The sequence below is a fragment of the Epinephelus moara genome, chromosome 16, assembly GCF_006386435.1.
Source record: "Epinephelus moara isolate mb chromosome 16, YSFRI_EMoa_1.0, whole genome shotgun sequence".
NCBI classification, from domain to species: domain Eukaryota; kingdom Metazoa; phylum Chordata; class Actinopteri; order Perciformes; family Serranidae; genus Epinephelus; species Epinephelus moara.
This window is the reverse complement of record NC_065521.1, coordinates 13042871-13067044: the sequence shown is the minus strand read 5'-3', so window position 1 is coordinate 13067044 and position 24174 is coordinate 13042871. Positions and strand designations below refer to the sequence as shown.

Sequence of the window (24174 nt, the reverse complement as noted above, 5' to 3'; positions counted from 1 at the left end):
GTAGTAGAAAGAATACACACTGAGGAACAGATAAGGTATTCCTAGCACAGAGCCCATTCATCCTCTGAGGGCGCTTCATTTTGTTTTGTTTCGTCAGTGTTAATAGAACGTAGAAGCGTGTGAGGTGTACCCTGAAGTGTTCTGGGAAGAAGTCCAACAGCAGGAGAGTTTACGTAATATAATACAGTAGGATAGAGAGCTGACAGTCCTACCTGCATAAATTATCTATGTTTACATCATCTTTAATGATGCTGAATGTATAATTCCCAAACCAAATCAATAGCTTGACAGGACTGAGAGACAAATCGCTTTCTCTCTCTCTACATGCATGCGCAGATGAGCTGAGGCTTACTCATGGGTGATCGATACATTCTTGTCGATCGCTGACCTACAATATGTGAATAAGGGCAAAAGGACAACAGCTGATTGACTGGACATCGTGTCACGCAGAGTCAAAATGTGGAAGTCCAGCCACAGCACGTACACCTGAGCCTAACACAAACAGGCTGATAGGGCAAGCAAGGAGTCCAACACAAGTCAAAATACTTCTGCTGCAATAGGCCCAAAGGTAAGACTGTCACAATAACCATAATATTACAACAGCATGCTATTGACAAGCCAGCTAGAGGGAGGGCCAAGCAACAGCAATCACTGCCATATTCATGTTTATGCTGGTTTGAAAGATATTCAACTTTGGGTAAAACCCTGCAGCCGCTTATCAATGTCACTTTTACCTTGCTGTCCAATCACAGTAGAGGAGGGGTGGGACAAAGACCTAAAAGACCATCTGTCACATTGTTGAACAGCAGCAACAATGGAGGATGTACTGGACTCACACGGATAAATGGGTCCATTCTCTCTACCTACATTGTTTCACCTTCCTTCATCAAGAGCAGGTAATGGCATTTTTACTAGGAACATTCTGTATCATAGCAACTAGACGCAACCAAAGTGTCTCAGCTGAAGAAAATGATGTGCCTCTTATTGCGCCTCCTTGCCCTTCAGTGTTCTGCATTTAACAGCACACAAGTATTAAATCTGTTGTCATTTAAAAAGCAGCAATATACCTAATAACAGTCGAACAAAAAAGCTTATTTACAAAGCATTACACCACGATAAATAAGGTAATGTGCAAAAATAACAAAAACATGGCAGTGATACCACGTCGTGCTGTTGAGCCACCATTAATAATCACAAGAAAAATTCCTTCCCCGCATTAACCCTACTTAAAAGGAACATTTCACCACTGTCATCACAAATGTCATTAACGCTACCTGAAATTAAAAATGTGACATTTCTTTTGTGATTACAGCAGAAGTCCAACTGTTTTATAACTGCTCCTATTATACCTTGTGTTCACTGTCAAAGCTCCATTCATTCAGATTTGACCCTTTACGTCACAACACCACACCACTAGATGCCACACTTTAAGCAGGGTGATACACTGTTTCCTCTAATCCAATGCTATATCAATGTCAAAATGTAATTTCCTTTAACTGTAGGGTTAATATATAGCATTGTTGGTTTCTTAGTTCACAAAGCTTAGATTTTTACTCAGAGGTAGGTCAAGTAAAATATTCAGCACCTTAGTTGGTGTGTTAAATTCAGGTGAGATCACTAATGAGTGCACGCTGATAATTCTGACGTCAGATTTGTATAAGTCCACATAGGTGAAAATGTTTCTGAGCTATTCCAAATAAATTACACAAGTATTAGTACTCCACATTTAATTAATAAATTACAATTATATACACTATGACTATACGGCCATATAGTATATACACGACAAAAACAATATTTGGTCTGACCTTGTCCTTCCTAAGAAGGCCACCCACTACCAAAGGGAAACATTTCCATTGCATAAAATATGGTCTAAGCACACACTAGATTCCAAGCTAAATACGTTCTGATGACATTAAGATAAATCATTAGTTGTCTTCTTCAAAGATTTCCCTGTTTCCTGCTCCGACTCATCTATATCCAAAAGGAAAGGCGACAGTCGTGGCAGCCTCATTCAGGCAAGAGAAAAAGCTGTCCGAGCAGTCATCCAGTGAAACCGTCAGGACAGAGAGTTTCTGTGTGGTCTGTGTGTGTGAGTGTGTGTGAGCATGAGCACGCGCGTTACAACAGCAGCCTACGATGAGCAGCTCGGCAAAAGCAACTCTGGGAGTGTGTTTTCATCTTTTCCTGAGGGACAACCAAAAAACCAACCACACAAAGTAACTACACTCCATTAGTCTATTTACATTTAAGGATAATCGCGAGGAAAAGAGAAAAGGCTTGTTTTCCACAATCTCAGCACAAGTCTCAGGATAAACACACTTAACTGCACAGAAAAAGCTGTATATTACCATTTGATGTGGGCCTGATGAGAAAAAAATGGGTTGCAGCTCATCTCTTTGTTTTATAGATGTTTTTGTTTTCAAGTGTTTGCTTGAATGTAATGGCACCTTCTGAGGAAGAATTTCAACAGTGATCACCGGCAACAGCTACCACTGGAAAATTTTATGATTTATTGTTTACATTTGCATTGCTGTTTACAGAAAAGACAAAGTCCACACAGGTAGAGATTTGGGAGAAGGTCAGTCTACCACAGACCAGACCTGTGGACTAAAAGAGGCTTCATAGAGACTGAAGGTAATCCAGTGCAGTAATCCCTACCAGGACAGCAAATGTGCATAAGGCCATGGATCTCATTGGCTGGATCTAGGCTCTGGTTAAGGCCACTATAAGGGGTATAGATACTGTTTACAAAGACAATTTTACACTGTTTCTGAAGGCATTTATGGAAAGGGGCCAACAAGTACTTTCTCACATTGATGATTCATTGATGACTCCACAAAAACCCTCAAAAGTAACAAATACTGAACTATCACACAGACAACTAAAGGCAAATGTTCGTCGGATCAGTGGAAAGGAGTCCACTAAACTGCAAACTTAGTTTTACCGAAAGTCCAAAGGAAGCTATTATTCAAAAAGGAGAAAAGACTACACAACAGCGTGGGCCAGACTCATACTTCCAACATGAAGTCTAAACCAATTAAATGAATAGTTTTCTGTCTGTTTGCTAGTCTCTACCCACCTCTATTTTCTTTGCTTTAATTGTCTGGTCTCTCGTCTGGTTTGGTTTTGGTGAATTATGTTTTGTTTCTCCAAAATGCATGCTGATTTCATTGCAAAACCAAGCAATCATAACAGAACATGGTCATTAAAGAACACATAATTCATTTGCTGGCATATCCTCTCGTGAGTCATACATTACTCATGAAGCACAGGTTTACAACTCTATTATTAAAAACAAAACAAGAATAAGTGAGAAAAAAAATCTCTTCACATATTATTACCACTTTAATTTGGAATAATCTGTATATTCATATCTTGCAGGTGACATCCCAATTACTTTCACAGAATGAAAATTAGGTTGGATATATGCATGCAAATATTTGGAACATTACTGTAACACTGGCCAAATGCAATAAAATACTGATACAGATCATGATCAAACTTTCAGCTGCCTTTTGGTGGAAACTGTGACTCACCAGAGATCAATAACAAATAATGTCAGATATAAAAGAAACAACATGACACCCAGCAGCACTGGCAGCTACCGCTGACCTTTTACTACTATGAAAGAGCTTCCTCCATCTTCCTCCCAGCAGCCAAACACAGTAGCATACAGTCAACACTCCTCCAGACAAAATCTCTTGGGTCCAAAACTATAACTCCCACGTCTCTTCTTCTTCTTCTCTTCTTTTGCCTTCCTTCGTCTGACTCAACTCTCCAGCTGCTTCAATGATTTGGATTTTCATTGATACTCCCTATGCTCCCACGCCTTGCCTCTTCCGCTACACCTTGACTATTTCCTCCCACTACTCCCCCCTACACCAATAGCTTTCCTGTATTTCTCTTTCTCTCTTTTCCTGCCAGCAGCTTGCAAATTTCATGCAGCATGAACTACTGCAGCCTGTAGCTGTGTCAGTGTTGACGAGGAGTCAGGGGGCAAAGGGCCAACAAGGTGAAACCTAAAAGTTAATGGTTAACCTGGTAATTGGGGTCAGCACGGCAGCAGGGCAAACTCCACAAATACAGCACAAGCCGTCACTGACGTGAGGAAGGAATTCAAGGATGGGAGTGAGAGGAAGGAGGGAGAGATGGGGAGGCAAAGGGACTTATAATGTAGAAGGTTAAGAGCTTGAAAAAGGAAAAGTTGAAGATGCAAATCTAATAAAAAAAAGAAAAAAGAGGGAAGATCTGACAGGCAGGGATGTACTAATATAAAAAATATCAAAGCAATGCCATTTTAAAAAAAGGGCAAAACAGAGTGCAGGCAGAAAGGAAAGAAGGAAGTAAAATAAGCAAGATAAAACAAAAACAAAAGAAAGAAGGTTTCCCTGAACTCCGAGGGAACCTGACAAAACAAATGACCTCTGAGCAAACAGTCCCACACTTCAACTTGCACAACAATCTCACTAAATGTACCACTACACTGTATGATGCAATTAAATCAAGGGAGTGTAATAAAAGGTTATTGAAGTTAAAGGAGACTGTTGGCAACTCTGTTTTACAACCTATAATTAGGTTAATTTTCCAAGAATGTAAAATTACAAAAATGTGTGAGACATCAACACAATGGTTTGATTCAGATGCTTTGATGCAGATGGAGGGCTTTGATGTAGCATTTACTGCAGCCATTTTGATTTTTTCGAGATAAATAAGCTAACAACTGCTGCATCTTGGCAATACCACACCCCATTTATTGAAGCCAGAAGTAAATGCCAGTTTATAATTATTGGTAATAAAGCAGCGGACTCATCGTTTGTTTTGATCTATGGTTTAAAACCCTTACAAAGCTTGGTCCGATGTGAGGTATTAAACGATGTAACAAGTCCAAATTAAAGTTCAAGAGTGTATTTTTGTTAACAAGGTCCCATCTGTTTAATCAAAGCAATTTTCACAAGTCTCTGGGTAAATAAAACTCTTCCGTGGGTGCATAAAACTGACAAGAGGATTCCATATTAGTAGACTATAACAGTTCATGTATTTGTGCCGAACACGCTACGGTGATTTCGGTCCAGTGCAGGCAGCTGCACACACAATACAGTGTATGTAGACTGATGCATGCAATGCAGAACCAAAGTTCGCAAGAGTGAGTTCCACCTGGAAACCTTTAGCCGCACAGCGTTAGCAACATGTGCCGAAGTTAGCGCAACAAGCTGATGGGCATGTTAGTCAGTCAAACTATGCCGAGCACAAATGAAATCAAGGTCAGCTACAACACAAATGGAGAAAGAGTTGTGTACAAGACAAGGATGGTATGTAGACATACAAACACACATTCGACATTATCACCCAGATGTGCTGATCACTGGAACAATAAATAAATGTTTGGGTGCCCTGAGTGATAGTTATATATACTATATATAGTGAAGTTAACTGAAACCTTCCTCCTAATGCACAAGATTTATTTTTTTATTATTCTATGTATATTGGTATTTACAATATCAATAGCATAAGCGATGTTTTTTTTGTTGCCTATTGTGACCTGATGCCTTTTGGTAAAGTGTTTGTTCAGTGTTTGTACAATAGAATACAGAAATGTTTTAAATGTTCCTTTTTTTTCTAATCGTGAAAATGGTTTATCAAAGTTACTAGTGGGCAAAATGCTCCCTCAGTCCCAAGCAAAAGGACTTGGTCTGTCTTTGTACTACTGTCTGTCCCAAAATTATCAAAAGAAAGATACCCTTAACATTTGGGTCTTTTTTTAACTGAACTGTGACTTCTAAATTTGGGTACCAACCAAAATAAATTTTATGTACTGATACAAACACATAATGTTACAAATATACTGATTTTTACAGCTTTAAAGCATGTTTTAGACTTTTTCATACAGAAAATGTGACTATTGCCTTCCTTCTTGATGGTAAAACCAGTGTAGTTCAGCCATACTTAAACCAATCCAAGCTTTGCTGTTGTGGAACACCATTGCCACGCTAACCCTAAATCAATCTGACACTCAAACAAAAACCTGCAACCAGCAGTAATATCAATACCATGCCAACATAAGATGGAAACTGAGATGACCTCTGACAAGCTGGAGTTTCCAAAGTCACCTTTTGAGCCATATGACCTAAATAATAAGGTGGATGACTTGTCTGCTGACTCCTTTAGGTCAGTGAAATTGACCTCAACTAAGGGTGTAAGCCACATGACACTGGAATGCTATAAGGCAATGAGGTGAACTTCTTAAGCCTCAAATGGCCTGAGGAAGTCTATGCCAAGACGAGTCATCGTAAATTAAGACATACTATAGATAAAACGGCATAATTACGTAAAACTAATGTCAATGGACAAATTCCACCAGAACGGTCTGGTGCATCCAACCCTACTTAAGTAATAGGATTTGAATAATTCAACAAATCCCTAATTTAATCTGGTTTGAATTCAAACATTTCAGTAATGTGTGGTCTTCAAAGTCCAACCATCCCATTTGACAGGGGCTTAAGCAGCATATTAGCAGCGTTTCCCATATAATGCTAATATTTGGACAGCTCGCCCAGGACCTGCCACGGTGAATTACGGGATGAATTCATGCTGGATGCAGTGATGGCACTAAGCTAATGGGCAGTAGTTTATTTCTTGTAGATTTACAAGAACAGATTCTGTAAAAATATATTTATAATAATACTGCATCAGTTAACTCACAAGCGTATATTAAATTAGTATACCAAGCAGAGTTTTTACAAAGCTTGTGATTCAAGTTAATGGAAGGGTTAATAAGTATTAAAAGCTTGACATGATGACAACTGACATGACAGGAAAGGTCCGTAGATACTTAAGTGCGTTGCTTTTTTAGGAAATCTGATGTACTATACATTATACATTACAGTGGGTTTTGACAGAGAGAGTGAGACAGCATGTGAGATTTAAAGTTTTTTTTAAAGAAAAGCTGACACCTAAAAATCTCTATGTACAGAAAATGGCTGCTCATTTATTGGCTTTTTTTAAACACATTTACTTTCAGGGTGCTCCTGTTTAAGAGGATGAAATCATCTGTATATTTAAAGTATCGAGGCATGAACTTAAAGTAACCATTTTTCCTAAATGGATATACCATTATGTTGTTGTAAAATCAAATTCCATTTGCTGACCAAACTTGCAGCAAAGTCCACAAAGGAGAGTCCCTGTGATTTCGTCACCTCGTTGCAGTCTAAAAAAAAAAAAGTAAAAAAGAAAAAACAAGGAAAGTGAGGCCTTCTATGCCTTCTGCCAAAATCACCATGTCACAGGGGGAAAAAAAAGGCAACGGGCCAAATCTAACATATTAGCTCATTGAAATGTAAGGTGCTTAATGTGGCCAGACAGCACTCAAAGGGAACTTTCTCTCCTTTTACCAGCAGAGCACCCTACACAAATTCATCAGAAAAAAAGTTTCCTTTCAGTAATGTCAAATGATGATTGCTCCTTAGCTGAGGTCTGGTGGCATACCTAAGATATCTGAAATTGTAGTCCCTTGCTTTGCCAAGACGAAGGCCTACACTGCATATTAACACTCTTTTTAGTCATCACTACCATTAAAATGCTTCAGAGTAGGCAAACTGCACCTATCATTGGGCCAAAGGTGCATATAAATGCTGTAAAACAGTCAGAGTTTCAGTTTCACTATTGTTATGTGTAGGCATCACAATTATGTGGTTAGGTTTTAAAACAAGATCACGGTTTGGGTTAAAATAACAACAGTTGTTGCATAACACAAGTCAAGCACATTACGTCAATGTTGACTTTTGGTTTCACATGGGACACGAATAGCAGTCTCCTTGGTGAAAGTCCTGTGTTTGTTTGACCCATCGCCCAACCCCAGACCACCTCAATACACAGACTTTGTCTCTCTTTATACTACATCAACTGACTTTCTCCTTTGCTCCCGTCATAATGACCACAGCCACTGGATTTTGCTGCCCAGGAGGTAGAGTAGGGTTATATTTAAGGGTGTAACGGTACACAAAATCTCGGTTTGGTACGTACCTCGGTACACAAGTCACGGTTCGTTTTTTTCGGTACAGTAATGAAAAGAATAGACAACTATTAAATATCTTTTACTTATTGGTAACCTTATTAAAACATACCACCACAGCAGTTAACTCTTTTTACACAATTTTTGAATGAAACAAATATATATAAAATCCTGCTTTTTCACATTGTTTGAATGAAAATAGAAATATAAAAGTGAAAAATAAAATCCTGCTGTTTTTTTAACACATTTTTTGAATGAAAAATATAAATATACATTTCTGCTTTAACAGTTTTACTCAATTAAAATAAAAAGTATAGTGCAGCTGGTCAGCTTTAAAGCCTGCTCAGATTCAGTTTTACTAGGAACTTACTTAGCTTTCCCACTTTGTTAAAGTGCAGTAAACAAAACATGCTTATATCTAAAGTGCAGCTTAAACAATTTTACTCAACTCCAATGGCGTTGGTTATTTCTTTAGCGCGATGGTCAGGGAAACGCTCTTTCTTTTTAAACGACGACGATATCGTAGTTTGCACCAGATTGCTTTTTCTAGTCGTGCCGGTTAACGTTCAAACTCGGGTGGTGTCGCTTTAGATGCGTTAGCATGTTAGACGTGTTTCCAAGTACATACCCGACCGCTGTTCTGCAGTGTCGGCACACTGCTTTTGTCTTGTCCACTTGTTTATTTCCATCTTCGTATTTTACCCTGAAACCAAAGTGTTCCCAAACGGAGGACTTAAGGTTTGCGGGTGGGTCTTCAGGTTCGTCAGGCTCACTTGCCATGTTGTCAAAATGCGAGAATGCGCTGCACAAAGTGAAAGCGGAGATTTACGGGACTCGGTCCGTCACTCAATTATGTCCGTCGGGGAACTAGATATTTTAAATGGTTCGGCTCGCAAAAACAGAATTAAAATAAAACAAAATAAAATAAAAATAATATCCTGCGCCCAATAATTTGGTACAGGGTCGTGCCGAACCGAAAGTCGCGTACCGAACGGTACTAATAATGACCATTTAATGGGCTGATAACTTTCAATGTAGGTGTATGAAAAAGCATCTCTTGCTGTTAATTTCCATTTAGAAACAAGATTGTAAAAAAATTAGACAATTAAATGAAATACAACACTCTGTTTTCCATTAACAGAGATGTGGTGGCAGCAGCCTAGAGGAAGGACCAGTTACGTTGACAAACTAAAATGACATGAGCATCTTATGCTTACTGTTATTATAAAGAGAGAGTGTTGACTTTGGCTAGTACAGGACAGATGCAGAGACTGTATAAATAATGGACATAGCTACCATAAGGTCACCCATTGGTTTGTGGACTCCTGTTATGAAGTCTCAAATTCGGCATTTCAGCCATCACCATCTTGGATTTTTGGAGCCAGAAGTGACCATATTTGGACAAGAGGGCGGAGCTATGGAGGAGCAAGAGGTGGATCCAACTCACAGGCTGTGGCGACACCTTGCAGACAGCCTGTCATTCAAGGGGCCCCACTCCTACACATGCATACCCCTTATATTCACCCTTATATAACAGGACTGTAAACACGCAAGATATAAAAAAAATTAACCCCTTACAGTTGTCATGAATGTTGAAATTGGCTATAGAGATGGAAAAAAAATTGTATGAGGCAGTAAGCATGTCTATTTCTGCTGTAAAGTTGGACATTTTAATATGATAAGATAAGATCTTAATTGTATTCCTTAGAAGAAATTTGTTTTGGACCTGCGAGAGACCGTCCACCGTCACACAGCCGCCACATATAAAGACAACATATAAATTAAGAAGACAAATATATACCCCCCACCCCAACATCCCCAAGTATTGCACATTGCCCGTAAGTTTAAAAAGTTGACCTTCATTTCCTGCTATTAAGTAGCTTGATTGACAGTGGGATAAATGAAAATTTGTACCTGTTCAACTTATAGTTGGGTAACCTGTACCTTCTGCCTGAAGGCCTCAATCCATACTCCTTATTAAGGATATGATTCGGATCTGTAGTAATTTTTTGGCCTTGCTTCATGACTGTCTGCTCAAATATGTCCTGTACTGAAGATGGGGGCAGCATGCCAATTAATGAGTCGATGCGGATTTGCTCTGTTTTGGAGCCAGCCTCAAGTGGCCATTTTTTGGCACTTTAGCACTGACTTCATTTTTCAGTCATGGAGGGTGCTGCTTGAACAGTGCAGGCTTGTTTTTACTTGCGTGATGGCCCAAAAATTACAAAAAGAAATATATAAAAAATGCTAATGTCACAATCTTGATGTTTAAAAAAAATGATGATGCTCTAAAAAAATGATGATGCTCTAATGGGGCGGCGCGGTGGTGTGGTGGTTAGCACTGTCGCCTCACAGCAATAGGGTTCCCGGTTCGATCCCAGGTGTGGGAGCCCTTCTGTGCAGAGTTTGCATGTTTTCCCCGAGTTAGCGTGGGTTCTCTCCGGGCACTCCGGCTTCCTCCCACAGTCCAAAGACATGCAGATAGGTTAATTGATAACTCTAAATTGTCCGTAGGTGTGAATGTGAGCATGAATGGTTGTTTGTCTCTATGTGTCAGCCCTGCGATAGTCTGGCGACCTGTCCAGGGTGTACCCTGCCTCTCGCCCGATGTCAGCTGGGATAGGCTCCAGCCCCCCCGCGACCCTCAAGAGGATGAAGCGGTTAGAAGATGAATGAATGAATGAATGAATGATGCTCTAATGTCATGCCATAATGTAATGGTAAAATCAACTTCAAAACCGGAGTGAGGAAGCTGTCGCTTTGTGTAAAAAATATTTAAAGAAAAAATAGATTACTCTGCTCTTGGATTCAAAACAATAAAATCTCTACTGAGCATTATTTGCAAGTGTTAGATTACCTTGTATCAGGACTTACTAGAAGGATCCTTTAATTTTCCATTTCTAACTTGGACTCTGAAGGGAAATCCAACGCTGGTCTTTCCTAAGTTTAAGGCTCAGTGCGCTGAGCTTTGTGTGTGGGGAGGCCATTTGTATAGAAACCACTAACAGCCAAAAGAACGGGATAAGCCCGCCTGGAATGCAACTCTAGTTCATGGCAGCCTTTATCCTCTCTAAAGGCAAAAAGGTGAATTCCTTTGTGTATCATTTCCACGTGTTAACGGGAGCAGGCGGTGAATTGAGGAGAAAGAGATACACACAAATGTTGTCAAACTCAGTATTACATCACAACCATATATTGACAGACAACCGATGAAAAGCACACATTCATCTACACACACACACACACACACACACACACACACACACACACAAACACTAAACCAAAACATGCCTCCCATGTTTTCCTCTTCTGATTCCAGTTTCCTGTCATTCTGGGACTTGACACACTGGGCACGCTGATGGCCCTGTATGCGGCTGCCAGCACCTTTGTTGAGCAGGTAATAATAGTTATAATAGCAACATTAAGCCAAGTATCAGTTTATCTTCCACTGCAGTATTGTGTGGGGGACTCCTCCCAGGCTGTCTAGACTGCCAAGTATGCAGGTGTAAGTCAATACACTCCCCCCCACATCCACCAACACCAACACACACATTTAAACTTCACTGGAATTTGAAGTGTATTTAACAGCATGCTCTCAGCAAGATTTACAACGCTTAAACAAACATCAGTTCAACAAGAAAATAAACAAATAGATAACAGAGAACAGACAGAAACACATGACATGTAAGAGCAGCGCCTCATAAAAACCAGGTGACTGTGATAACGGACCTGGTTCAGGGTCAGGACGGGGGTTAGGATATAATAAACTGAAATGATGGATCTTGAGTCTGTACTTGAAAACAGACTCTTTAACATTCCCTGATGTGGCTTGGCAGGCTGTTAAAGGGAGAGGAGCTCTGAAGGAGAAGGGCCTGGCACTCAGCGAGGCAGAGGGGCCTCTTACTGAAGGAGAAGAGCCTGACTTTGTCAAGATAATAGGGAGTGTTAAAAATCCTCCCGCTCGTCCTCATAATTTCAGTTGGAACTGCCGAACCAGATTTTTTTCTTTTCTTTTTGCCAGTAATAGCTACATTTACTTTCCAGTTCGCTGACAAGGTGCTGTGATGTAGTGGGTGATAAAGGAAGGACAAATAATAGTTCCTGTTAAAAACGTAGACTCCGAAGAACTTTTGAGGTCAAATCTGTTGGAGACGTTGTGATGAAATAAAACTTATTAACAATATGCTGGTCTGAGGGTACAAATCTAAACAAATATGTCACATACGTACATAAAAAGGTTAATAAGAACAGCACTGTAACTGAGGAGTGACAGACATATTAAGGCTTAAAACAGAATGTAGGACATGGACAATGGATGCTTTAAATGGGATGCAGGAATGTGGGCTGTAGCACACAGAATATAGGTTTTAGTTCAGATAGAGTTGCACTGTAGAGGGTGGATACCATGTCATGTGCTAATTATATGTATTACAAGGGAGCTTCCTCACTACGTTGCTGTAATAAAAGACAGCAGCTGCGTGTTTGGTGAAGTCGGAGTCAAGTGTCACTTTCACATTTTCCACAACAACCTTGATGTGTAACCACAAAGGCCTCAATTTTTAATGCCTCTAATCCGAGCAAGGGATCACAGCTAAGCACGTGGCTTGATGGAGAAAGAAGCAGACAAAGAGAGACAGGAGTGTTTACTTAAATAAAAGGTGTCAATCTCTGACACAGACAGAACGAATGGCTTGTCAGCTGACAATATACCAATGCAAAGCAATGCAAATGTTATGCAACCCTGAGCTTACCGCTAAAGCTTCTGCACAGGATTTTCTAGAAGACGACTTAAAAATAATACAGATGGATCATTTACATTCACAGCTAAACTGATTCAGATTTTTTCATTGTTAAACTCTTGGATCTGCAAATTAAACTGTATCCCCCTAAGTTTTTAGTTTAGTATGAAGTAAAACTGTGGATTTAACATTACTTAGTTTGCTTAGTTTTTTATGTTTTATAATGTAATTGTCTCAGTGAGAGCTGGTGAGTCAGAACAGAGAGGGCACAGAAAATGCAGCATGGAGCCAATTATAAGTAAAAATGGCACCAAAGTTGAAAGCCGCAGTACAGAAATCTGCCGTCGTTAAAGGAATCTGAGGTAACCATATCCACAGCTAGAGACTCTAAACTGATTAAAGAAAAGAAGACAATATTGTTTTCTCAAAGATCTATGTGAAGGTAACATTGAGACTAAGGTGGCGAGGGAAAGAAAAATGGAAAACAGTTAAGACATAATATCAAATCTCAAGTTAATGTGCTGCTGAGTCCTCCATGAGACAGCTGCTCCTTTACATTTGCACAATCTTTTTATCAACCACTGCATCCTCAGCTAACACGTAAAAGCAGAAACATTAAACAGAGTTACATAATATAAGCGGTTTGACATAAGTGTGTTTATGTTTCTTCACACTAGACGGTGTGTCAAATTAGGGCGTGTGAGATGGATGTGCATTAAGAACACAGAATCAGCTGGTGGGTAACATTGCCAAGTCTGCTACATAGAATATGGATGACTCCATGAGGATATGCTATGGGGAAATCTAAGATATACAGTGTGTGTTTGGTAGTGGAGTCATACACATATGTACAGTATAAACACATTAGAGATGGGACGATTTACCATTTTATCTCAGACAGTATACACTCACATTGAGTTGACTGTAGTGAATTTTCATTAGTGGGATAATCGTGACTATCCTGCCCAGCAGCACCCAAAGAGACTGCTGGGTAACCAACAATAAAAGAGACTGCAGAAACAGGCTGTGTGCATCGACTTCAAAAGCAAAAGATTTTAATCAAACATTGGCATATTTCGTATCAAAAGATGTGATGCCATTTAAAGCCTAGCCTTTTAAAAACTGTTTGACTTTCACTCAAATATATGGTCATGAAATAAGATGTGTCCTATCTGTAATGTTATAAAAAATATATTTATTTTCTTTAATAAAATGTAAGGTAAAGTGATTCCAGTATGTAAGTATAATTCAATGCAATTTTAGGGGTTTTAATCATAATAATTAGCACGATAATATTGTTATTACTGTACAATTATTTTGGCCGGGATTAACATGACATAAAATTCTCATATCATCTAATGCCTACTACTGATTAAATATGTCACTCATGTTGACTATGAGCCTGAAGATGACTAGCTGTTTAAAGGGATACTTCGCCGATTTTCATTGTATCATAACAATGTGTTAACGAACTGTGGTAAACTTCCCTCCATCATACCAGTGCCCAGATCTCCCTGTTTGTCTCCCAATTTAGATGCGTCATCTGGCATATCTGCATCACCCCGCATTTTTTCACTAGCTCTAGGGCTGTTGCTCAAACTATAGATTGTATTTCTGCATTTTCGTAAGCCCACCACAACGAACACAAAGAGTATAGAAGTAGATTGTGAGAAAGAGCCGCCCCTCTCTCTCGCAAATACAAACCAATCTCTGATCAAAGTGTAAAACTAGGCGGTGCTAATCAAATACAAAGAAAGATTCTGTTACTATATTGCCTATTTCTCACCTAAAATGTCTTCAGAAACATATTTTAGTGCACTGTTTGGCTGTAACATGAGAATTTGTGAACAGGAAGCGGGTGCCATACTGTATTGTAAAAATGGAGGCTGAAAAACCTGAGATCAAATGGTAAAACTAGGCAGTGCTGATCAATATGAACCAGGACTGTTACTGTGTTGCCGAATTCAAATGTTTTCACAAACATATTTTAGTTTACTGTTTAACTGTAATTCGCCATTATTTCCTGTGTCAAAACAGCCAAACTCGCCTTACGTCACCCACCAGCAGGAGCATTAATTGGTCAGGTGCAGCACATTGCATTCAGATACTTGTAGGTTTTCTACTTCATGAGTGAAAGCAAATGCCACAGTCCTTTTTCTCTGTTTTCTCTGGTTATATAACACCAGTTTCAAAAGTATGTGCGTCTCTCTACCTCATAGATAGCCTAGTGTTATGAAAAGACCATCATTCCAGCAGTGACATGTTTCTTTAAATGTGTGTGTTCGCCTGGGAAATCCAGAATAATTGATAGTAGTGGTATACTGCTAACAGAAACGTAGCACTACAGATAAAGGATGAATGCCAATGAATGCCATTCTTTACAATGGCTTCCACTGTGAAAGACGGCCACATAATCTTAGACGAGTCATGGCGGGAAAGAAGTGGTTACAGTGCAGCGGCCAGGGCAGAGATTAGCCACCGTGATAAAAAGGAGAAACTCTCACAGGCAGATTAACGGAGTGCAAATGGCCTCTTGAAAGAGATCCTTCAGATCCAAACACAGACATAAGCTTCCATTCAAACGCCCATTATCCAATTCAGTTCCATCCCATCTGTCTTTTGATTCAGTTTAATACATTCTGCCGCTCTTCTAACACTACTCGATTCTTTCCTATTCAGTGTCATAGAGAAGTATTAAAAAGAGGTTTCAAGCCTGGCATCTTTAATGCCTGCGTATGTCAATCAGACACAGACCGGCGGGAGTTTAACAAATTCAGGATTCACTTCTTCCATGAGATCATAAAGTTAACTTTTCTGGAGTTAGCCCTGAGCTCAGTTTTAACTGATTACTGTGAAATTACAATCTTACAGCATCCTTTAAGAAGACATGTCACAACATGTCTGTGACCAGTTCAGCAGCAGAGCAAGTCTCTTCCTCAGATTGATGCGCATTCCTTTTCTAAAAGTCATACATTATCAACAGGTTTTATGGTCTCTGGGGTCATGAAACTTGTTCTAACTCCAAACATCTACAATTACAACATGATAAAACTGTTCTCTTATCAAAACTTTAATCTGCGCTTGTGTACATTCATGAACAACCAGTTAACTTCTGAATGAGGTGAAACATTATTACCTATAGCCTGGACTGTATGGGTGTGTACATTCTACTGTTGATCGTGTTGCACCTGTTGGGGCAAAGCAACTTCCACCTTGTCAGTGCATGGATTTTGATGACCTTAGGGTGCACTCCCTGGCACAGTGCCAGTCTGAGCTCAGTGGGCGTGGTTTCCACTTCAACTTCAATTTGGCACATAAAATAGGACATGCTACTTATGCCAACTTGATGCAAAGACTGTGCAACAACACCATGTTTAGACTTAGCAACAGTGTTGTAAACAAAACAGACTAACAAACATGCTTCACATAGATTGGCATGAATAAACTCAAATGGAAGAAGGTGCTATATTGTCTCCGTGGACATTTAAAACCTTTAAGGTTTACAACAGCATCTCCACTGCCTGCTGCCATTAATTATCAGCTTGAAGAAGTATTTTAGTTAACTAAAATAAAAATTAAAAAAAATAGAAAAAATGAAAACTAATAAAACTAACTAAAATAAAATTTAAAAAAAAATATACAGGAAATGTCTTTAGTTTTTGGCTTTATCATTTTTGTTAACATTTGTCAACACAGCAGGTGTGAGGAGGCAGTGGTGCATGTGATTATTGAGACTGGGATGTCTACATGACATATATTTTCTGAACTTCTTAAATCTGGCCCCTCATAAATACGTCTACCTACTACACTAATACTAAAACTAATAAATCCGAAACCAAAACTAAACATTTTTTAAGAATAAAAAGTAAACTTTAACAAGCAAACCCACCCTGGAAACAAACTGAAACTAGACTGAATTGAAAGCAAAAATCAATAAAAATAAAAAACTATAACAAACACAAAACTATAATAACTCTGTTAGAGATTCAGCGTCATACCTGCCACCTTATATGTGTCCTGCGTGCCTTTAAGCAGGTTTCCCCACCCTCGCTGCTACTTAACGAGCCAGCATGAGCTAATGAAGCTTAGCCTCACATAACTCCAAGCATACCTCCACCCAACTTCAACAGAGGTTGAATTCATGGGCCTTTACACTATAAATCTTCCTATACTACAGTTGCATGACACTGAATTGAGCCTATACATTTGTGTAATTCAAATATCAATCAGAGCAACCAACGCCTTTAACCAGAGTGGCAAAAGGTGCAGTTGATGTTAATGGTCCAGGTGCTAAGCCTTAGCATGAGCAAAGTGCTAAGAAAATAAGCTGCTTGTAGTGATGAATCCACAGAGAAATATCACCCAACACTGCAATTCCTCTCAGTGGACCACTGTAGCAACTTTCAGCTCATTGTTTTGGTCTTGCAGCCTGCAATTTTACTGTTTTGGTTCATTATCCCAACTCTCATGGGGTCACTTTTGGTGGAGTGGGCAGCTGTTTTCCAAGAAAAAGCTCTAATAAATCCCCTGTACACTGCCAGTCCTGCACCAAACAGCAGACAAACAAAGTCAGCATCCAGCTGGTGAACATAATGGAGCATTTACCACGTAAAGATCCAGCTATTTCCCTCAGGACTTAGTGGAGCTCTATATCTGCTGTGTAAACAGGCAACTCTTCCTGTCTATTTTTTTTTTAAGTCTTTTGCAAACATGTTTGCAATTTCAACTTTATAAGGTGATAATATGTCAGCGTTGTTTTTTCGCTGCCCCCAAGTGGCCAAAAAATCTGCTATTGCAGGAGAGAGACAGGGAACAAACTTTTGGTAAATCACAAAATACTGAAGCATGAAAACAACTATGAAGATTTCAATGTGACCAACCCCAGATTTTCATCTTATTCCAAGTAATTCACAATACATGTTTTGGTCTATATAAAAATGGAGAAGAGGGTTACATAAGGACAAGTCCATGCAAATGCTTCAAGTTTAACCACAGTCTGCTTCCATTATAAAATTACACCAAATGTGAAAACAAAAAAAGAGACTCTTTCCACCCACTACCTGGCATCCATTTATGAGCGAAAATAACAGGGCTTAGTGGAAAACAACAGTGTCTGACAGAGAAAATGACTCATCTCTCGCTCCATCCCTCCATCTCTCGCTCTCTCCCTTCCTCTTTTCTAGTTACCAGCTCCAGCACATCCTGTACATAAAAACATAGCTGAACTTGAATGAGAACATAGACATCAGTACCGTGCGCAACACGTTTACCCTTCGTTTCCAAGAAGTGAAGGGGTTAGGCTGACAAAAAGTTCAGGAAATAAACAGTGTCCAAATGATATATAATATCCATGAACAAGCTCTTTTAAAATTAGAAAATGAAAAACAACAGGAAGACCACAGATAGAAAATGAAAGAACACCAATTTTCAATCTTATGTCCATGTATTAGTCATAAGGGTGGGATGGTTATAATGCCCTGATGACTTGCCAAGGTTGACGATGTAGCTGTAGCAGCCTGGTTTGCTATTTTCATGTCAATAATGGGTGGTGAAGAACGACAGGGAGAGTTTGACTAAGACTGCAAAAGGGTAGAAAATGAATATAAATCTTAACACATGCTGTCAATAAGCAGCAGCCTCTAGGGCTGAAAAATAAAATCAATGCTGAAGTGTCCAAAACTGCAGTTCCTCTAACGGCCCCTTGAGGCTGGTTTCAAGAGTGAGTCAAGAAAAAGGTAAATTTGTACTTTTCTACAAAACACGGATGTTAAATTTATATATATATATATTTTGTGGCGGATACGTGAAAACTTAACATCTCTCAACAACGCTGTGGCATGTGGTTAGGTTTCGGCACAAACCCACGTAGCGATGGTGTGAAAAAGATCCATGTTTTGGCTTAAAACACCCATGTTTGGTGGCACAAAAGCTGCTGCAAAATCAAGGAAGGGTGAGTGAAAAACATGTAGGTTTGGTGGCTTGTGTCGTTCAGAAAGTCGCAATGTGTCAGTACAGAACAGCAAGGTTCTGTGCCACAGATTCGCTGGAAAACACTGCGATGTGCCACTAAAAACTCCCTGGTTCTGTGCTACAAACACCGGTGGAAACATTGGGGAGGGTCACCAAAAATCAGGCTTCTTGCCTACGTGTCAGTATTCACCATCCCCTCCACCTCCTGATGACAAGATCACCTCCTATACTATGTAACTTTAGAAACATTGATATGATATGCAGAAAAGGTACAAATGTAACCTGGTACAAAAAACGGTCTTGACCTCTATAGCTGATTTCCCTGTTCATGACAACTGTACAGACGGTGACATTTTAGGTAAGTAACTTGTTTAAATTTATTATCACTTAAAAAAGTTATGCACAATTAAGGACATGGCCGCTTTGAGTGACAGGACGTCTGGGGGTAATGTCCTTGGGCTCTTAGTCAGATTCGCCCTTCGCTCCTCCACAGCTTCACCCTCTCATCCAAAATGCTCACTTCTGGCTCCAAAAATCCAAGATGGCATTGGCCAAATGCCAAATTTGAGGCTTCAGGAGGCCAAAAAGCCAGGGTGATCAAGCTTGAGCTTCAATGCTAACACTAAGCTACAGTAAACCTGCCAGTGGACGTTTTGTCAGCGGCAAATATGTCTGTCCAAAGTAGCCACATGTTTCCACATGTGATAGAGACACAGACATGCCTGCTTTCAGTAGGTACATGAGATAAGAACTGAGCATAACCAGGTAAACGTGTGGCTCAACAGGAGGGTTTGCAAAAACTGCTTTCAGAACTCATGCTGGTATGTGTAGACATGGTGGGAGACTGTGGGGCAGGAAACTAAACAGTGCAAGAAAGCATATTTCTCTGTCCACATGAGCAGTACCAGAGAGGTTAAAGATCTTAAGATGACTGGCACAGACACGCATGAGGAGTTAACATTATTTAAGCTGGGTCTACAGAAACTTGTACCCAGTGCTGCAATCAAGTTTTTCCTTCCAGACATCGATTTTAATTTCACACATTTTTTGGTATTAAATATAAAATTGGGCTGCAACTAACAATCACTGTAATTGTTGATAAATCTGTCGATTATTTTCTCAATTAATCAATAAGTTTTTATTTAGAAAATGGTGAAAAATGTCGATCAATGTTTGCTGAAGACCAAGACAACATCCTCAAATGTCTTCTTTTCACATGAAAATGTCACAGAGGAGTAAAAAAAAAATATTACCTCAAACTGATTAATCGTTTACCAAATTAGTTGATTGATTGTTTTTAGACGCATTGATTTAATGTTTGACAACTAAATGATTAATTGTTGCAGCTCTACATAAATATTAAGACCACCATTACAACCATGTATCCAAAGCAGCATTTGTTTAATGTTAAAACAGTCACGTTACACTGAGGTACTACTAATAAAAAGGAGGCAATGCAAATTATATAATGTCACTAAATGATATTATTATAATTCATTTGGCAAGTATTGTACTGACTGTACGAGGAATGCTATACACAGTATTATTTACATTAAAAAAAATCCCTCTCCAATCATCATTTGCTCTCCTACACAAAATGTCACATTTTGTTGTTTCAGAGAATAGACATTAAAGGCAGCATCTAGGCAACTTACACTCCTCAACTGGTATTTTCAAATCAAGATATAATGGTAAAGAAGAGTCTTCAGCTAAAAAATGTATGTCTGTGTCTGTGTGAGCATGTGTGTACACATGTGCATGTAAAGAACACTTGTAAGATGCTTGTTTATCTTGATAGACCACTTAGATTAGAGAGTTCCTGCAGATTGCACTCAGCAGGACATTGCTGAATAAGTCTGTGTGTGTCTGTGTGTGTGTGTGTGTGTGTGTGTGTGTGTGTGTGTTTACAAGCGCATGTATGTGTGAGAGGCCCCTGTAGAGAAAGCCGCTCAGCAACACAACTCCAGCCTTGGCTGGTTTGATAACTCCTACTTTGTCCTTGTCAGCACCCTTGCCTGTTGCCCAACATGATGGGGTTTTTTTCAGTCTCAAAAAAAAAAAAAAAAAAAAAATAGAAACACAATCGTCTTCATTTGATGGAGATGGAAAAATGCTGTAAAAGTAGTGAAGACAGGCGATTTGCTCCATAGCCTGCAGGGTTACATGGATTTCTAGTCACTATTTTTTTCGATCAGTGGACCGTCTCAGTGTGTGAAATGGAAGTGAACATGATGGGAGAGAAAAGAAAATTAACTGTGTTTGTTTGAAAAGCACATCACTGAGTAATTCTGGTACCTCTCAAGCAGGGAAATATAGACCTCATAATTAGCACTCTACACATGTTGAATTTTAGACTGACACCAATGTCTTTTAGTACTTAAAAGGGATAGTTTAGATCTTATGAAGTGGGACTGTATGAGGTATTTATCCATAGTCAGTGTATTACCCACAGTAGATGTCAGTTAGCACGCCCCAGTTTAGAGAGGCAGACAGGAGTACCACCATGGAATACAGCAAAACATATTTAAGCAACCTAAAAAATTGCCCACCAAATCAGTTTAAGTGTTCGCTATGTTTAAAATATTTTCACTGCTTTATCTTACCATCACACAGCAATTTCCATTGAGGAACTGAAGCCATTATATTGCTCTCTTCAAAGCCAGCCTCCATTGAGAAAAACAGTAATTTAACATTGCTGAACACAGGTGCAGTTGGTCTACCGCTGCCTAAATCAGTTTGTTTGTTTGTGTAATTGTATGACTTTGCCATTTAAAAGGTTAGTTCAGATTCACTAAAGTCACAATATAGTACAAACTAACTAACTGATCGAGGCAGTGGTAGACCAGCAGCTCCTGTGTCCAGCAACCTAAAATTGCTGTTTTTGTCAGTGAAGTCTGAGGGCTTTGACGAGAGCATAGATGGGGAACTGATGCCATTAATAGCTTCTGCCGTCAGAGCAGGCTGTCTGACGGCAAGGTGAAGCCATGAAAATATTGTCAGTAAAGCGTACACTTTAACTGTCAGGTTTTTTTTCGGTGGCTAAACTACATTTTGTTGTCCAAAGCAGTACATTACAGTATTCCTGCCTGCTTCTCCAAAGTGGGGGAGTGCCAACAGCCATCTACTTTAGGTAATACACTGACTATGGAAAAGTACTTCAAATGATCCAAACTGTTTCTTTAACTGCAGCTTTAAATTAATCAGGGGGCAAGTTGTACATACAGATGCACATTGCAATTTTACCGCCATGTGCTCCCATAAAGGCAGTGATACACATTTGAATTTTAAAAACCTCAATGCCCAGAAATCTTACAGTGTGAGATCAATAAACCTACCATGCTTTGCTAACCAGGCCAAAAACCTTGTTATATTTTCCACAGAAAATGTCTTTTAATGTGGTGATTGCCTCTATTTTTACTCTAGCTTTCAGTATTCATACTTTATTTTGATAATCTTCAAAACAAATGCTTTGTTTAATTTCAAGTAATGATTTTCCGTATATGAAAAGCCTCGAGCATTAGTGATAACTGGAATTTCTTCTTCATGTGACATTCCTTTGAATGGAAAAAGCCATTGAAGTTGTCCCGTCTGCCACTGCCTTTGTGGATTATTTCCTTGACATTTCTGGTATACTTACAGCAGACAGAGGACAGAAAAACAAAAGCGGAGAGGAAAAATTGTGGTGTTACTGACAAAGACACACCCTTCAAGTCATACAAGAGCCTCACAGACCAAAACGTTCACATTCTCACAATTAGAACGCAAACACACAATCACAGTACAAGCAACTGTCAAAATAGGATTTGTGAATCAAGTCTCTGGTGAAGCCATAAAGTACACGACTGTCAGACATGATGGCAGTTTTTTTAAACAAGCGGTCTGAATCACCACATGTGAAAGCAGAATCTGATTCTGAGTGACAGTTTCGACTCTGCGGTGACCGGCACAACTGTAAACAAGTGGGATGAGGGAGGGATCAGGCAGAGCAAAGTGTGCAGACGTTTAGTCGGTTTTTCTTCAGCAAATGTGCCTGAATTAATGGATTTGTGTGTGTAATCACATGCGTGTGTTCGTGCATGTGCCGAACAAGCTGAGCACTCTGCATTCTACAGCCAAGTTCGAGGTCTTCACCAAATCACTACGTACACACAGAAGTTGCAGAATACAAAAACCACAACCAACCGACACCATATGGAGAGCAGAGAGAGAGTGGGGGGGGGGCTGAAAGAGTACAAATCATTACCTCTGTTTAGACTTGTTGTGGCTGTTGTTTGTTGCTTGGTTTTTCCTCTCTGGGTAAACTAGCATACGTCCTCGGAAAACATAACCACTCTCTCCTGGTTTCGGCGGCTGTGTATACATACACACATTTACACAAACATGTACACACAGACACACAGTAGTATGTTCAGTGGAGAGAAACTGCATGTTGTTTCAGGCAGACAAACATAACACTGTTCCTGGCCAAGCCAGTACTCGGTAGGACTGTGTACTGGCAAGAATCTTGCGATATGTAGTCTTGTCTAACCAGACCGATCACCATAGTGCTGTGTCAGTGCTTGGGAAAGGTCTGAAATCATCATATGATTATTCTGCTATGAGGGGAAAGGGCGCTTTGGCTTGTTTGGGTTTCTCTAAACCAATCACAATCATCTTGGGCGGTGCTAAGCCCACACTGGAGTGATGGTGCTCCTGCAAAATAGTGTCGGGGGAAACACACACAGTGACAGGGCTAACTGTTAGCATCAGGAGGCTAATGTACCTAACAGTTATTACCAGGTTTAATGACAGAGTCAAGCCAGTTGAGGTCACAGTTATTCATTGATTATAAGGATAAAATATTTTTATTGCACTGCCACATTTTTTAAAAAAAAGAGAGAGCACTACTTTCACTTCCATGTTGTGCTACATTCCTGCTAGTGTACAAATCTTTCCATCTGGTCTTTACCCCCAGTAAATCTCCTGGAAACAAACAGTGTTGGGCAAGCTACTTGGAAAGTGTAGTGAGCTAAGCTACTAGTTACTCTAATATTAAATGAAGCTTCACTACATCAAAGCTATCACCCTCAGAAATGTATCAAGCTAAGCTACAGCAAAATGAAAGTAACCAGTGCAACTACATCCAAGCTTTTTACTAAATTGAACCAACTTCATGCCAAGTCAGTGTTACCTTACTGATCAATATAACTGTCAGTCGAACAGATAGGCAGGTAAAAAAAGTTAAGTTCAATTGTTTATTGAACAGTGAGCTGCACTAACTCCCAACACGACTCAAACCACAACAGCAAGAATGAAGACCTGCTTCAAACAGTCACGACACTGTCAAAAACGTACATGCATGTATGTATGTGTATGTACACTGCAAAAACTCAAACTCTTACCAAGAATATTTATTTCTAGTCAAAACAAATCTCATTACAATTGAAATAAGACTCATCACCTAAAAAGTAACTT

The 24174-nt window shown here is 39.5% G+C and overlaps 1 protein-coding gene across 2 annotated transcripts in view; it reads right to left on the bottom strand.

Moving 5' to 3' along the window:
• Positions 1 to 24174, bottom strand: part of LOC126402434 (vitamin D3 receptor A) — a 105555-nt gene that overhangs the window by 54985 nt on the left and 26396 nt on the right. The window contains exon 1 of one of the 2 annotated variants that reach the window (XM_050064418.1): positions 3616 to 4042. The exons of the other annotated variant lie outside the window; for it this stretch is intronic. The gene's annotated coding sequence lies outside the window, so the exon portion shown is untranslated. Of the gene's footprint in view, positions 1 to 3615; positions 4043 to 24174 lie in introns of those variants that run through there. 2 annotated transcript variants of the gene reach the window in all.